Raw genomic sequence first — 17,722 nt, 5'->3', positions numbered from 1 at the left:
ATGGCAAGCTTTTCAGTGCTGTGCTAAGCCATGCAATGCCACCAACTACAGAAGTCAGGGTCAACTCTCCCACTATCATGCCCTCAGAGCTAGCTCACCCACACCCACACCTCCTGAACCAGCTTCACTGCCTTGCCCAGGCAATGTGCAGGTTCCACTCTACTGAGTGCTAATGAGGGAGTAGGGCTAGAGTTCACTCTCCCTCTCTCCCTCCCTCTCTTCCTCCCTCCCCCCTCTGTCTGTCTGTGTGTCTGAAGGGGGCAGCATTTCACCCCAGTAGCCATACCACATCATGCCAGTTAAATGGCAGGGATAGCTCCCTCTGCACTCTTGCCCTCCGGTGGCAGGGCTGGTCACTCACAATAGGTTACTCCTCTCCAGCCTCCAGTCTCAGTTTCATCTCTCTTCATAATGCCTAAGCTGCTCCACTTCTCTTTCTCTCCCATCTAACTACCACATAGTTGCACATTGTGGTGGCTCTCCCCCTGCAGGCTGGGAGTACAGCTAGCAGCCCCTGGGTGACACCCTCCATAGCAAATGGGTGTCTATAGTCCATTTGTGCTGTGAACTAGAGTACAGGTCTGTAGGTGGAATGGCGGTCTACAGGTCTCTGTCTGTCTTCCTCCTCCAGGGCTGCTCTGCCTGGATTTGATTCGATTTTTATGAGTCCTAGGCATCAGACAGCTTTCACCAAGCTAGGATGAAAAGACTGCCATCTGGTCGGCCCTAACTGATAGAAGAACAACACCAACAAGGTGCTTCTTTACCCGTTGCCAGGGCATCTAAATACATATTTCTATACTCCTAGATTAGTACATCACTAAACTACATCACAGCTTTTTCTTGTAATAGATGGCAATTATCACAGAAACTCACAACTGGAAACATGCAGAAAGCAAAAGACACAGCTCTAAATAGGATGTCTTCATTAAAGCTCTTCCTTTGTGGCTCTGAGATCCCTGTGGGAGTGTAGGTAGAAGAACAGTATGAGCCAGAGGTGCTGGGTAACTCCAAGGGACAGTGTCAGTGGGGATGAAGCACAGGTGTACTCACAAAACCAGAAAAAGATCCCAGATCAGAGAAAGGGAAATGGACACAGAGTCCAACCTCTGTCCAAGAAGCTCTTTGCCCAGAGCAGGCCACATGCTGAGAAACAGTTGGCCACCACAAAATGGACAACGTGTTTTGAGTTGTTTGGGGAGATTCTGTGTGTGTGTGTGTGTGTGTGTGTGTGTGTGTGTGTGTGTAGGTTTTTTTGGTGTTTTGCTTTTGTTTTTGATAAAAAGAATGTGATGTTTTATAGAGGAGGAGGGAAGAAAATTTGGGAGTAGGTGGAGAGGGGAAAGAATATGACCAAAATATTTGTATGAAAAACATTTTAAATATAACTAACAGTATGTACTTTGTAGATCCTCGAGGTTTAAATGAGAGCAGGTAAATGGAGTGCCTATGACAGGGTGTGGCTCAGAGTTAATGGTGATTTGCAAAGGACACGATCATCTTTGAGGATAGTAGTGCAATTCCAGCTACTAGGCTATTCCTACATTGTATTTTTATATGGTTTTATTTATTTTCTTTGACTTATGAATTCTTTCTTGTTTTTATTTGGATGCAAATTATCAGATTTCATTATCATATTCTCATTCATGCTTTGCTTTCATTGCTCCTTTTCCAGTACTCACTCTGCCTCCCTGACCTGTACCTCTCCTTTTCTTAGCAGACTCATCCCTCTTCCATGTCAGATGTATTCTGCTACCTTCACTTCCCCCTCCCCTTCCTTAAGACTTCATTTTCTCCTTTCATCCTAACCTTTCTGTTTCAGAACCTATACCCACCCCTCAATCTTTATTCAGTATGAAAATTAAAATCTGAGATTCACATATTCATATGAGGTGTTTGTCTCTCTGGGTCTAGGTTATTTCACTTAATGTAATAATTTCCATATCTATTTTTCTGAAAATTCATGATTTCATTTTTCTTTATGGCTGAATAAAATTACATTGTGTGTATGGACTACATTTTCTTTGTCCATTCATTCATTGATAGACATCTAAGCTGGCTCCATTTTCTTGCTACTAAGAACAGAGTCTCAGTAAATGTGGATGTGAACATATATGATTTAATTTTAATTATTTTTTGGTATGAAAAATATACATACATGTATATGTATGTGTATATATATATGCATGTTTTGCCCTTCTGTTTTTCTTACTGTTTTTCTTATATGTACTGCCCAGAACCCACCAAATGGATTTTCTCACCCTACAATAATCCTCTTAAATTCTACAGACTTCTCCTTTCATGACACAAATACCCTTCTGGCTTCAGACCAAACAAAAACTAATTGTCCCCTTGTTTGTCTGCATGTGAGTTTGTTTTTCCAGATAAAACATTTGAGACCCTGTTTCCTTGTCCCTTGGCATTTTTTTTAACATGCGGCAATGTTTGAGCTAGCCACAAAAATAGGGTTTCTTAAAGCAAAGAAGTAAGAGTGTGAGAAGCAAGTGGCTCTGTTTAGAAGCATGGTTCTTAATTTCAATGAAGCAGTGGCTGAAAGAGTGTGATAAATAGAAGAACATATAAAGTTGGAGGCCAGAAAAGGCAGCATCTTAATTAATCCTGCTTCTACCTCCCACGAGTTATGTGACCCTGGGGATGTTTCTAAACCAGAGCAAAATCAACCTTTGTTATTTCTCTCCCAAGAATGAATTTGTTGTGATTTATGGGCATCGTTTCATAAGATGCCCCACAAAATGATATTAGCAATTCTGTGAGAGTCACCCTGTCTTTTGGGCTGATAAAAATCAAGGGGATGATTTTGAGGGGAGAAAAGGTATTCAACATTCATATTCAGCCCAGATCCCATCCTATGGGGTTGGGCTGCTCCCTTCAAGCCTGGGACTTCATGCCTTAGTTAGTCTTTTCTGGAAATGACCTCAAAGACATACCTAATGAACTTACTCAATCTAATCAATTGACAAGAAATACCCATCACACCATACCATTCTTACTGCTCATTTGTCCCTTCTACCAGATGCCTGAACAACAACACTTCTTGTTTATCAACAATAGCAATAAGCACTATTTGTCAAATGCCTAATATGAGTAAGTGAGTATGCCAAACTTGTGTGTGACTTTAAGTCTCATTAAGGCCCTTTGCAACAGATTCTATCATGATCCCCAGTCAATGGCTGAGAAAGTGTGGGCTCTGAAAGGTTGTATGGCTTCTTAATAAGGATTTTTCAGGGATTCAAAATACTGGTGTATTAGTTAGAATCCTCTAAGGAACTGAGCTGATAGAGTAAAACTACTCACACACATGGTGGGGGATGTCAGAGGGATGTCTCCCGTGGGAAAGGCTCAGGATCTAGTAGGTCTTCAGTCCATTCTTAGTTTGGATGCTGGCTTCCCAGGGATGTCCTAGTCAGCTGCCAGTTTTCAGTCTCTGTTAGAATCCCAAAGAAGTAGGTTCCAACACAGTGAAGGATTGCCTCAGGAGAGATGAATTTGCCAGTTAAAGGAAAGACAATCAGACAGACACAACAAGCTTCCTTCTATGTCCTTGTATGTGGGCCAAATTTAAGGTGAATCTTCTGACCTCAGATGGTCCAAATTTAGAGTAGGTCTCCCACTTCAAATAATCCAACCAAGAAAAATCCCTCACAGATTCACTTAGTTCCTTGAGTTTTAGTTACTTCCAAATGTAGTTGACTACCAAGATTAGTCTTCACATGTAGTTTTTCATGGCTTGACTGCTTAACACAACTTAGCTCTGAGCAAGACTTGCCTGAGTCATTCCTTCTCTTCCTAGGCTCTCAGACATATCCTCCATTGTTTTATAAAACTTTCCTCATCCACTAGTCTAGCTTCCTGTTTAGGCTTTAGAGTAGGTCTTTGACAAGAAGAACTATGGAATTATGGGCAATTTTGAGACATTGAATGTGAGCTGAATAATAGTGTCTTTTCTCTGTCAAAAGGAACATGAGAATAATGTTCTCAGTTGTCCTCCACAAGCCCTGCTGGTCTTGGATGGAACATGCCTTCCTCTGGAGCCATTTGGAAACATAAATGAGATCCTGTTGATTATGTTCTAAATCCAGACTCCAAGCTGACCTGCCTCTAAGATCTCCCATTCATATCCCCATTTTCTTTAAGACTCAAATTTCAAAAAGCTGTTATCCTATTTAAGGAATTAACATGTTCCTTCTTGAAGCAGTCTGAGTACCAATAAAGACATGCAGTGTGCCAAAAGATGGGAGGGATTCAAAGAGAGTTTCATTTTGAAGATGCAGTGTCGGGGAGTGCAGGCAAAGCTCACTAATTGGATAGGACAGTCTAGGAATTTGTAACAGCAGAGCTTCATACCTCTTATACCAACCTTTCTGAAGCAAGGAAGCTAACAAAAGCTAAAAGGAGACAGAAAAAGGAGCCTGTCAAGGATATTCCACCCAAAAGGCATTCTAAGAAAGAGTTGATTATGAGAGATGAGTGCTAACCATGCACTGATGATACTGATTACTTCAGAAACAAAATCAACCAAGGCTATTGTGACACAGTACCTGTATGTCTGTGACCCTTCACTAAATTATGAAGTGTGCCAATTAAGCATGTTATGAAGTGGAAATTTCTGGTTTCTTTGAATACACAGTTGTGTCTTATGATGTTTTTCTGAAAACTGTCTTAAGAGAGGATGTGTTTGCTGAAGCAGACACATGGGAGTATGCTTTGCTGAGAACAGATATGTGGCGTTTTTCTGGAAGCTTCCTGGAAAAAGAGCATGTGACAGTTTGCTAGAGCAGACACTTGAGAGAATATATGATGTTTGTAAAGGGTATATATAATCCAACAGACAGTGGACGATGCTGTGTTGTATTGGTTCACCATGCTAATCTTTGATGGTCTTCACTGGGCATTGCTGACACTGGTCTTCACTGATGAAACTGTACAGTATTGGTTTGCCTTGCCACTCTTTGCTGATCATCGTTAGTCATGACTTCATAGAGAGAAACTCACCAAAAAAAAAAAAAAAAAAACTTCTGGTGATATTCCAGTGGCTTCATGCCACTTCCTGGCATACTGACAGAATCTCTCATTCAAACTGCCGTTGCTGATTCATAAACGGTGTTTGTGAGTGGATCAAGCTACTACTGCTGATTTGTGTGAACTGAACTGCTGAAATCCTGACAGCACAGATTGGATTTACCCCAGAGAACTATTCCCAAAAAGGTCCACACCCTCCTTTGCTCTATTAACCTTTCCTTTCCACTATCTCTAATGGATGGTGGGCTAGAAGGAAAGTTAAAACATTAAATACATGTATTAAGGTAGGTTTTGGAAAATATAAACCTATCGTGTTACTCTAACTGTGGATCCAAAGAAATCTAAGCTTTTATTTCCCCTACTTTGCCATCCCTGTTTTTCAGTATCAATGAAATGGGTGATTTAAATATATTCTTTGACCCTTGTGTAAAATCTTCTTGTAGTCCCCTATTGGCCGAACCAGTTTGAAGGCAGCAAGAAAAGAACCCAGTGATGGTGTCTGTGTAGATTTGTGTCTGCTACACAGAGAAGATCAGAAAGGACAGAGAGCAGGGCTCCAATGCATGTAAGGCCTGTATCATTTCTACTGAACCCTTCTTTACAATAGGAAGCTAAACATGTGAGTAGGCTGGCTCCCCACCCAATAGGAAATTTCTAGGAGCAACCACCCTCTTTGTCCCTCTGGGAATCTCTCACCAGTCACCTCTGCCTGGGGATGGAGCAGCCACATAGCTATTCTAGGCACAGGCCGTTGCATCCCCAGGAGAAACTTTGAGCATCATGAGGTTCAGCCAGTGACTTGATTCTCTAAGCCGAGTACTTTATCATTGCTGCCAGAGAACTCATCTGAGACTGAAGTACAACAGAGCTATTTCAGGTGAAAAAGGACAGCTGAGGGAGAGACAGTGCTCACAGGTAGATGCCTAGTCATAACAGTTATCCACATATCTTCCCCCAGCAACACCAGATAAACACACACACACACACACACACACACAGAGAGAGAGAGAGAGGGAGAGAGAGAGAGAGAGAGAGAGAGAGAGAGAGAGAGAGAGAGAGAGAGAGCAAGCACATTTCAGCATCGCAGCTTAAAGACAGAGCGGGAAATAGTTAAAAGGATCTAGAATAGTGGTTTTCAACCTCCCTAATCCTGCGAATCTTTAATAAAGTTCCTCATGTTGTGCTGAACCCCCAGACATAAAATTATTTTCATTGCTACGTTGTAACTGTAATTTTGCTGCTTTTATGAATCATGATGTAAATATCTATGTTTTCTGATGGCCTTAGATGACTTCTCTAAGTTGTTTGATTTTCCCAAAAGGGGTCATGAGAAATTCTAGTCTAGAGCAACCTGATGATTCTAGAAGACTTTTGTCAGAGAGAATGTACTTCCTGCTAGGGCTTCAGTGAGGGAATGTGGGCATTGGGTTCCAGGCTCAGGGATTTGAACTCTCCAAGGCAAGATTTTCTGAGGTCTGAAATTGGAGCCTATGTGAGCCCAGGGATTTTGATACTTCATGGCTTGCCAGCATTTTAGAAGTCATCTGGAACGTCTGCCCACAAGTATCCATGGGAGCCATCTTCCGACCCTCCTCATCCACCTCAAAGCCCCAGCAGGAAGAATGGTATTTATAGACCCCTGCCAGAAGGGTGTGCTGCTCATCACTCTTTTTGCTCAGCAGCCTTTCAGATCCCCTTCCCCAGAGCCTTGGAGTTCCTAGAGATGTCAAAGGCTCCCTTAGAGACAAATTCCCTGCCAATGCCACAGTCTAGAGAAGGCCAGTTCTCTTTTGTACAGAAGAGATGCAGACCTTGGATATTTTAAAATAAATATCTTTTCACTTAAGGATTGATACCTGAAAAAACAAAAGCTTTCATTTAAACCCTTTTTTCTGCAATAAAGTCAGATGGCAGGAAATCTTAAACCTGGGCTGAGTTGCTTTGCTCTGAGTCTCTTGGTAATTCTGTCAGGAAGAGGATTTTAATGGAGTCCCTGTGGTCCATATCACACCTCCGCCTCCATAAGGAACAAGTTGCTGAACACCTAAACATTCTCGGAGGGGTTCCTTTTGGTAAATCCAGAATGGTGGCATACCTCTTTTATCCTTGATTCCCTGCTTGACTGCATGTATTACAAGTCCACTGTAGATTGGTAAATTGCTATTTGGTTTTTTTCTGGCTGTGGCCTCAGGGAGCCCCGGGACTATTTCTGGAGTTACTCAACATACTACAGAGTCTGTATTCTTACTGATCTTAGACCTCATCCTAACTCCATCAGGAACTTAGTCTATCAGGTTTTTATTACATTTATTTGTGTTAATGTAAATATATATATATATGTATATATATATATATATATATATATATATATATATATCTTCCATTCTTTGTAAGAAATGAGAGAGACTATGAGCAAATATACATGTGTATACATGTGCCTATGTGTACCCCAATGTACATGACTCCTGTAGGAAAAGCTGCTTCATCTCATTTCCTTAACCATTTGTCACACTACAAACATATCCAGATTATCATCTGAGAGATATGCTAATTTTCTCATCCCCTGTTTACTCCTCATGAATTGCCTAGGGGAAAGGAATGAGACCCCAATGGATAGAGAGGATTTCAAGAGTTTCCCAATTCTGTTTCAAGAGCTCTGCTCTGTCCTCCCCAGTATTTCTACACTGTCTTCTAAAGTTCTTTCCAGTCTTTAAATCTACAGAATTCATTCCTGTCCTCCAGACCTTGGTTTAAAGGGATCCTGTGGTGATTTGAATGAAAATGTCCCCCATTGGCTCATTTTTAAACCTTTGATCCCAGTAGATCAAAGGGGTGTAGCCTTGTTGGAGGAGGTGTGTCAGTGGGGCTGGTTTTGAAGTTTCAAAAAACTCATACCATTGCTAGTGTCCCTCTTGCCCTCATGCTTACAGAGCAAGATGTAAGCTCTCAGTCCAATACCACACCTGATGAACGGCTGTCAAGCTCCCTGACATGATGGTCATAGACTCTAAACCTCTGAAACTATAAGCCCCAAATAAATGCTTTCTTCCATAAGTTGTTCTGGTCATAGTGGTTTATCACAGCAATAGAAAAATACCAAAGATAGCTCCTGAGATTCTAATGGTTTTCCCTCACATCTTCCATGAAAAGGCTAAGACCTGAAGCTTCACTCCATCCTCAGTCACATCTGCTTGGGGTCCTGATGACTGTAGTTACCACCAACCCATTGAATCGTATTTCTGTTGGTCTTTGATCATTTCTCCCACCAGACTGCCTATGAGAGGAACCACACTATAGCCTACTCTGGGGTTATAGCAGAGGGTGAGCTTGCCAAAGCAATAGTGCCTTGGCTTGTGTTGTGAGAAACAGACAGACAGACCTAAGAGGCATCCTTTCATTCTTCACAATAAGAGCAAGCTTTAGAAATGGCACTGCCCTGTCATTCCCAGCTTCCCTAGGGAGATACCACCCTCATCTGTCTGAGAACTTCACCTCTGACCTTCCAGTACATCTGCAGGGTGGTCTGGAATATGGATCACTGCTATTAACCCAGCCTTGGGCTTCGATGTTTTTGATTCTGTGTTAAAAATCCTTGTTGGTTTCAGTAAGAAAATAAGACATCATCCCAGGCCTGTGAAAGCTGTGTTTGTTTCTCCTAAGTCTCTGTCTTGATTGATAAGGCAGAGGGAGCTTCCAACATGGCACAGTGCCCCAAGAGAACTGCTGCTTTCTGTTTGCACACACAGCACACTCACAAAAACACACCCACATTCCATGATGAGGAATTCAGAGTCAGAAATACTTAAGTTCTAACACTGCTTCAGTCAGTTGCCAAGGTTTGTGTGTGTGTGTGTGTGTGTGTGTGTGTGCATGTGTGTGTGAGTGTGTGTATGCCTGTGTATGTGCATGTGTGTGTGTGTGATGGAACAGATCTTCTACTTTATATGATCCATATTCTCCTCTATACAAAGAGAGAATGCCTTGTGTGACTTGATTTTCCCTACAAGCCAACAGGGAAAGCATGGCAATAGGTTTGATTTTATATGCCACTCATTAATGTGTTTCTTATTCTCTGCATACAAATCTTTCTTTGCTCCCCACCAGCTCTCCAGAGAAGGAGATCCATAGGATAGATGGAATGTAAAGAACATCCCTATGCTGCCCCAGAATTGTGGTTCTATCCTTCTCTGCTTCCATCATGCTCTCCATGCCTCAGTTTCCTTAACTTTCCAATGGGGCTCACATTCATGCCTACCTCAGAGGGTTACTATGAGAAGTAAATCAGAAAAGAACCCAGAACTTAGTACAAAGCCTAGATATGAAAGCTTATTTATTGTCCATGGGCATCTCTCCAGAGGATGGAAACGTACAGCCTTTTGATGTGTTTCCCACAGATCCAGGGGAAATATGACCTAGAGTTGTGATGTTACTTGGGTCTGATGACCATAAGGAAGCTCCCGGGAAGGAGCATGTTGCCACAGATTTGAGCAGATTCTTTTGATTCCAGCTGTGGAATAAAGCCATGGCCATTGCCTGCCAATGAGTCTCTTGATGTCTTATACCTCTGAAGCCTTACTGTCAGGTAGGGTTTTTTTTCCAACTCCACTGTTATAGGAAACATTATCCCACCCGACTTCAGTGTACCTGCCTTAGATTTCAATGGCATCCCTCTCCCTGGAGTGATGATCCCCACAGTCTAAATACAGTGCCCCTCCCTCCACTTATCCATGTTGTTTCTTTCCCTTCCCATAGTTTCAGTTATCAAAATCAGTAATTACATAAATTTCATGCAAAAAGAGTCTATGAATTTTATATTGCGTGCTGTTCTAATTAGCATAATGAAAGCTAGGACTGGAGCTCAGTGGTACTCCACATGCATAGCTTAGAGTTATATCTCCAGCATTTCAGAAGAGAAGAAAGAATGATGGGAGAAACTAAGGAATGCTTGCTCAGTCAGATGATGAAATCATACTCCACCATAAGTTATCCTTCTGTCCTGTGTGTGTAATAGTTGCATTGGTTCTCCTTCCCAAAGTGCATATGCTCAGGTAACTCTTAACAATAGCACCAAAGCTTAAGGATAGAGATTCGTGGCAATCCAGATGCACTCAAGAGACATTGGAAATTACTTCTTTCAATTGTGAGAAGCTAAAGGTTTTTAGGTTAATCAGAGACAAAACTGCACAGAGCTCCACAGAACGTGTGTGTGTGTGTGTGTGTGTGTGTGTGTGTGTGTGTGTGTGTGATGTGGGGTTTAGTACTATACATGGATTTAGGTATCCACTGGAGGGGTCTTAAAATACATCTCCTATGGATGAAAAAATTGCCAAACTATGTACAACTTCTAGTCCCTCCCCCACCTTCTTCTGTAGCTCCACTCTAATAGGGACCTCTACACTCAGGTCGCCTTGGTAGGCTCTATTCAATTATAACTGTAACTACATTTGACAGAATGGACACCTTAAGAACATCAGCTTTCACCCTGCAGGTGCTTGGTAGAAGACAGGATTGCCCTCAGCCAGGTGTTAGAAGGCTGACATCATTCTCCCTGACTTCTATTCACCCTCAATGGGCCATATTTAATTCAAGATGCTAGAGCTGGCACCATTGCCAGATACATTTCCATGATGATTAAACATTAAACACACTAGTATTTCAAAGTATTTGAAATAACTCAGAACTAATGAAGGACTAATTGCTTCACTCTGTGTATTCAAATAGTGATGTTATTTTTTAAAAATGCATTCTTATGTCAACTGTTGCATCAATTAATTGCAAATTTTCCAACAGTTAGTCGTAGTGTGATTAAAGCATATGAAAATAATCTTTTAATTAGCTTTCATTTTGAAACAAATAGACAATTAAGCCAAAGAAGTAAGTGTGAAAATTCCATTGGTCTGCTTTGTTTGTTCGGGGAAGACACTTGTTTAAATAATGGCCATATCATTGGAAATTAGTTCCTTGGTATGTCTATTGGCTGTGGAAGTAACTTCATCTCTTGCCTTTCTTGGTACTTCTATTTTCTACAAGCACATATCGTTACTGATCTTCCCTGCCCCCCAGAAGCCTAAAATACATAACCAAATGAATAGCAGCCTTTCTCAATAATGTCTTTTTGAATGGAGCTATTCAAAGTACCAGCCAATTTTTATTAAAACTATCATAGTACACAATTCTGGTGTTTAAAAATAGAGAAATCTCTGGGGATGCTGACTGCTTAATCCACATACAATCCCACCCTATGAAGGAATAGAGTTAGAAAGGGGATTTGAGATGTTTTCTCAGGTACACGTTTGAGTGGGCCCCAACCTCTTTCCCGGCTTAAATTTTGTACCCTTAGGTGCCACACTTGCCTTGCTCCAAAGTGGTTTTACTATGCAGATCATTGCATAGGATACCTACTCTGTATTTAGAGCTATTCTAAACCCCATTAAACATGAAAAGGGGATAGTGAACCCATTTACTCTAAACTTTCTTATACTGCAAACAAGGAGACTGGAGTCTCAGGAAGAAAAGGATGAGCCCCCTTCTACTCAGTCAGGAGCCTTGGTGGGTAATACCTTGGTAAGTAATACATATGGGAGATCACTAGGCTCTACAGAGGGAGCACTCATCAGGAGCACTCCTTGTCCCTGTCTATTCTGAGCCCATGGCTTATTTCCTTAAACATAAAAAATTTCATAGCTCACTATAAATCTTAAAAATCATGTTGTAAACTGTGAACATAGGGATTGATATGGGACAATCATGTGACCTGTAGCATCACTTAATAAGTACCACATGCCCAGCAGTTAAACAGACGCCTTGTCTGCATTCTGTCATCTGATCTGTGTGTTAGATTCTGCAGACTTCATTCTCTAGGTAAGGGCTAAGCATACTTAGGTTCACACATATACTTGCACTACCAAATTGAGACATTCAAGCTCTAAGTGATTATGCTGGAGAAAATGGAGCTCAAACTTGGAAACATGTCTGGAGTTAACAGAATTTTTAGGTTTAGCCCTAAACACTTTAAATTCATCATCTAAAACCCCTCAGCATCCTTCACAAACTCCATAGTGCCTGGTGGGAACACCAGTGACAAGAATAATTCTGTAATCTCATCGTGATGGAAACCACATACAAGATTTGGGGGGAAAATCAATTTCCATTAGAACTGTTTGTTCAGTTGCATGGAGATGGTTGCGGGCCTGAGTTGTGACATGTAACAGAACTGTAGAATGTAAGGGCTCTGGAAGTCTCAGATACTGTATCCAACCTCCCTGTCACCGCTGCCACACGTGGTACAGCCGTGTTAGGCATGCATTTCATCAGAAAATGTTTTCACTATAGTGAACTGGAATCTTCTCCCCGATGACCTGGAGTCACAGGGACACACAGTACCCCTAGGCCAGGCTTCATGTGACCTCTTCTCTAAAGAAAATGCCCCCCCCCCGTCCTCAACAACCCTTTCTAGGACCTCTGGAACTTTATAGACATGGGATTATTATGTACTGGCTAGTTTTGTGTGTCAGCTTGACACAGCTAGAGTTATCACAGAGAAAGTAGCTTCCCTTGAGAAAATGCCTGCTGTAAGGCATTTTCTCAATTAGTGATCAAGGAGGGAGGGCCTCTTGTGGGTGGATCTATAAGGAAGCAAGCCAGTAAGTAACATCCCTCCATGGCCTCTGCCTCAGCTCCTGCTTCCTGACCTGCTTGAGTTCCAATCCTGACTTCCTTTGGTGATGAACAGCAACTTGGAAGTGTAAGCTGAATAAACCCTTTCCTCCCCAACTTGCTTCTGGTTATGATGTTCATGCAGGAATAGAAACCCTGAGTAAGACAGATTATATCGATACTACCACATGACTAGCCTCAAAAATGTCAGCTAAACTCTAAAGCCTTCAGTTTCCTCTTCTATAAACTAAAATCATTTGCACTTGCTTATGTGCCCTTGTTATTTTAAGTCCCTATGTAGGTAAGTATGGAACAAATGCTTTCTTCTCTTCATCACTGTGATTTTTCTAGAGGATCCTAAAGCTATGTAAAAAGGAAGATGAAGGAGGATATTGCAGGCCTATCTAAAAGGAAAAGAGCTCAGATAAAGTCAGGTCCACTTCCCTAAGGGGGAGAGAGGTATAAACAAATATACAGAATGGAGGCCCAATGGGATCTCTCCAGACTTAACTCTCCTGCAGTTTTGTTGAAATATCATTTAGGCTCTCCTAAGTCATCCACTAGAATGGGTTATCACAAATCACTGTGTGACTTGGCAGAACTCAGGGAAATGTGATCTCAAGTCATAAACTTTTAAGGGGGAGGTATTTGCAGTGTCACATTCATTTATACCATCCCATCTCATTCCTTTAGCCACAGAGACATTCAAAGCTCCCAGTGGGGAGCATTGGCCACAGAAGGGGGACAGCACTGAGTTAGGTGACTCCCAGCCATTCCTCTCTGTAAAAGTGAGAGTAGGTCTTTGCTGCAGACAATGGTGACTTACAAAGAATGGGCCCCTCCTCAGAGCCATGTTAAAATACACAGGGCCTTTAAGAGGTCTAAACACAAAGAGAAAACTTGAAAGAGTCAAGGACTCTTCTTTTTGGAACCAGGTATTGGTGACCTGATCTAGATGGAGGCAGACAGTATCTACTTCATCCTCCCCCTACCCTAGTTCCTCATTCTAGCTGCTAACATTAAAAAAATTCTAACTTTCCCAACTTGCAAGCAGCAAAATCCAGGCCAGTGTAGCAGAAATATCTTTAAAAACCCAGCAGGGATCAGTAAAAGGTTGGCCCTGGGTTAAAGAGAAGACTGGATACCAGTGACCTAAATTTCAAACCTGACAAGTATCCAGGTCAACTGACTTTTTGACCTTTCACTTTCACTGCACAGACACTATCACCTACTCTCTGATGGAGATTTTTACCCAGTTCAGGTCCAGGCCTCTCTTGCCTCACTCCTGGACATGCATCTTGATACACTAACATCAGCTCAGTTTTAACTCACATTTTTCTATAGTCCCTATTGGTTTGACCCTATTGGCTGTGCCTTCCCCCTTACCATCTCTGTTTCAATACTCTCCCATCCACTTCACGTCATCTTTAGCATAACTGGCTAATTTAAGAGAAGTGGTTGAAATTTTATTATAAAAGCAATTGGAATCCTTGAAAGAATGAATGAGACGTGCAGACAAGGAGATGAGTTGGAGTGTTTATACTGTGATTATCGAGGGTGATGGTTGCTGAAGTGGAGGATACAGATTGTTAGAGATCTGCAGTGGCTAATCTAGAGTTCTGTTCTTTGTATGGCAAGCTCTAAATGCAAATTAGTCAAGTAAATGAAAAATATCCTAAAGCCCTTAGAAAGAGCAGATCTAGATATAAAAATGCCTGAGTCGTGAGCACATCATGGTCAGAGAGGCAGAAAACAAGGAAAGGTCTCAAATATAAAATGTGGACAGCATGACAAATGCCACTGGAACCATAGATAACAAGGAGATGTGTGGAAAATGGTTGCAGAGAGCTATTTGGTGACTGTCACAGTCTAAATATAAAGTGGTCCCTCACAGACGCCTGTGCTGAAGGACTAGCCTCCAGCTGGTGACATTGTTTGAGAAGGAAGGGGATAGCCAGGACACCTTAGGAGGTTGTGGCCTAGCTCTCTGGGGAGTAGGTCACTGAAAGCACATCCTTGGAGTTAATGTCTTGCTCTGACCTTTTCCTATCATGCTCTGCTCTCTGGCTACAGGGCTTGGGGGGAGGGGACTTTCCCTTCTGCTGTGATGGTCTGACTCACCATACACAGACTCTGCAACATCGGAGCCCAAACAACCATGAACTGAAGTCTTTGAAACCAAAATCCACAGTAAATCTTTTTCTCCCTTATTTAACCACACACACAGGTATATTGTCAAAGTAGAGAAAAAAATCTAACTAACAAGGTGATCTCAAAAAGTTCAGAAGGCAACTAATTACACTTGGGAGCCCCTGAGTAAGGGTATGAGATCAGGAGGTTTAGACTCTAGAGACAGATTTTAAAAAGAAGAGAGGTAGCATGGTCACTAAAGGTAAATATGCCTGCCACCTTGCGGTTAAGGTTGAGGTTTTCCTTAATTTTTTTTAAAGATGGTAGTCATCTCTATGTTGGTGAGACTTTGTGTGTAGAAGATGGTGTGTGAGTGTGTTCCGAGTGAGGGATCAATAAGAGTGTCTCACTGGACCTGGTGTGAACCATCTTCCCCCTGACAAATTGAATGAGCCCCTAGATCCACTCATCTCTGCCCCAGTCAGAGCTAGAGTGCTAGAGTCAGTGCGTTCTGCCATGCCCAGATTTTAACATAGGTGCTGGGGATCCTCACTCAAATCTCAGGACCACGTAGCAAGCACGTCACCCACTCAGCCATTTCCCAGGCCCATGTTGGTTAGAGTAATCTTTTCAAAAAGCGGGGGTCCAATTTTTAAAGTGACTAATTAATCAGAAAGTATATCTTTTTATTTGTATATTAACTCATCCATTTCACAAAAACATTGGAATGTGGCAGACAGACTGATACTATCAACAAGTGGGTAAAAGCACCCATGATGACTGCTAAACAAACAAACAAAAAAACAAACAAAAAAACCTCTTTCTCAGATCTCAAGCTGGAAGGAGTGTTAAAAGTATTTACTACTGAACTGAGTTCCAAAGCATAGAAAGCATTTAGCTACTGCAAATATTTTCAAAGGCTGGAGACAGTGTAGAAACATACAAGGAGTCTTTTAAGTGTTGTGGCTACCATCTCCAATTACAGCCACTGCTCCGTCCCCTGCCTGATCCTCATTCTCTTTGAGAAAGACAATGTTGGTCCTCCTGATACAGTTTCTTCTCAGCTGCTCTAGGTAAACACAGCTAGAGAGTGCTATCTTCTAATCTCTGACCTCACCTACCAGATTAACTCTCAGAGTTGCCACTCCATTTCCAGGATATAGGTTGACTAACATGTTCAAACATGAGGAGAACACCTGCCCTTCCTTCTTGCATCCTGGGAACAGCGATTTAAAACAGATGCAGAGAGTACTACTATTTAAAAATGGTAATGAGAGGACTTGAGATGCTTCCAGAGCTGCCCAGGGTTCCAGTTAGGGTATTGCCCCCCAATCCTACCAACAAAATGGATCTACATGGAGTGTCTTTTACCTGCTTGGTGTCTGACCTCAACATTGACTAGTCATCTTGCTCTGAGAGCACCGTCTTCACATGTGTGACCAGTGGGACTCTGACTGTCTGGTTGACTGCTTTTTTTCACCAGGGAGATTTTATTAATTTCATTTCACTCCCACATCTTCAAGTTCCTCTTAAGAATGGCTGTCTGATATTGGGGTTGTTGTCTGATATTTTCTCAATGTGGAAGAAATGCTGTAGTAAACTATTCCTAGCTACTACTGTATTTCCATAAAGAGAGTGCAAGTTCTTTGAGGAAAGAGGCAATATACCGATTATATCTGAAAACTGTGCTCTGTCCTGAACTGAGTAACAGTGTTGTAGTCAAAGTCAATGAAGATATCTGAAAAAGTGATCCCATAATACTACATCACCCAGGTACCATCTAAGCTTCTTCAACTCCATCCTTTAATGCCCACACAACGACAAAATTGCCTGCTTATGCATTTTTAAGAACCTCTGCCCATTGCTTTACCCACAACAAGCTAAGAAGATTGCAGAAAAAATAATTATAGGTTAAATAGAAAGAGAGTAATCGAGGGATGGAGCCTGAATGGAATGAGATGACTTGGACCAGAATCAAAAGCCATGATGAGAAGAGGGACTGGGGGATGCGTGCTGGCTCGTTCTACTCTTAAACCACTCCTTCACAGAATCCACAAGAGAATACCCACAACCCATCTGCAGTCTTCTCTACAACAGGGGATGTATCTGTATTGTTTCTGCCTGTGGTGGTTAATATCGATTGCCAACTTGCTGGGACCTAGAATTACCTTAGAGACAAACGTTTGGGCATGTCTGTGGGGGTAGTTTCTATTTGAGTTGATTAAAGTTGAAAGACTCACCCTAAATATAAGCAGTTCCATTCTATAGGCCCACTAAACAAAACCGGGAGAATGTGAGCTGAGTACCAACATGCGTCTCTCTCTGCTTCTTGACAGTGGATGCAATGTGACCAGCCACCTTGAGATCCTGGAACCATGGCTCTCCTGCTAGGATGGACTGTACCATTAAACTGTAAGCCAAAACAACCTCCTCTTTTCCTTTTCCCCTCTTTCCCCTTTTTGTCCTCTTTCTCCCCTCCCTCCCTCCCTCCCTCCCTCCCTCCCTCCCTCCCTCCCTCCCTTCCTTAAGTTGTTTTTGTCAAGCATTTTGTCCAGCAATGAGAAAAACAGCTAGTGCATTTCCTTTGCTGTTGCTTTCACCCCTTCCCCAGAGCCCTTGTATTGAACCTGCTCGGCCTTGCTTTTGCTTACTAGGTTGCTCACCATTGTCTCCCTGGTGTGAGCTCATCATCTAAGACTGTCCTGGCTGGCAGTCCTTCTCTGCCTTTTCTCACTCCAGAAGACTCAGCTTCTCATATACTCCACAATAGGCTCTAAACGGACCCTATAGCTGAAAACTGCCTCGCTAAGTTCTGCTGAAGGAACAGAAAAGTGGAGGGGAGATAAAGGGTAAGTCTAGGATTATAACAGCGATTCACCTATAAAGCCACAATTAC

This window comes from Rattus norvegicus, chromosome 19 (genome assembly GCF_036323735.1).
Source record: "Rattus norvegicus strain BN/NHsdMcwi chromosome 19, GRCr8, whole genome shotgun sequence".
In the NCBI taxonomy this organism is placed as follows: domain Eukaryota; kingdom Metazoa; phylum Chordata; class Mammalia; order Rodentia; family Muridae; genus Rattus; species Rattus norvegicus.
This window is presented reverse-complemented; position numbering follows the sequence as displayed.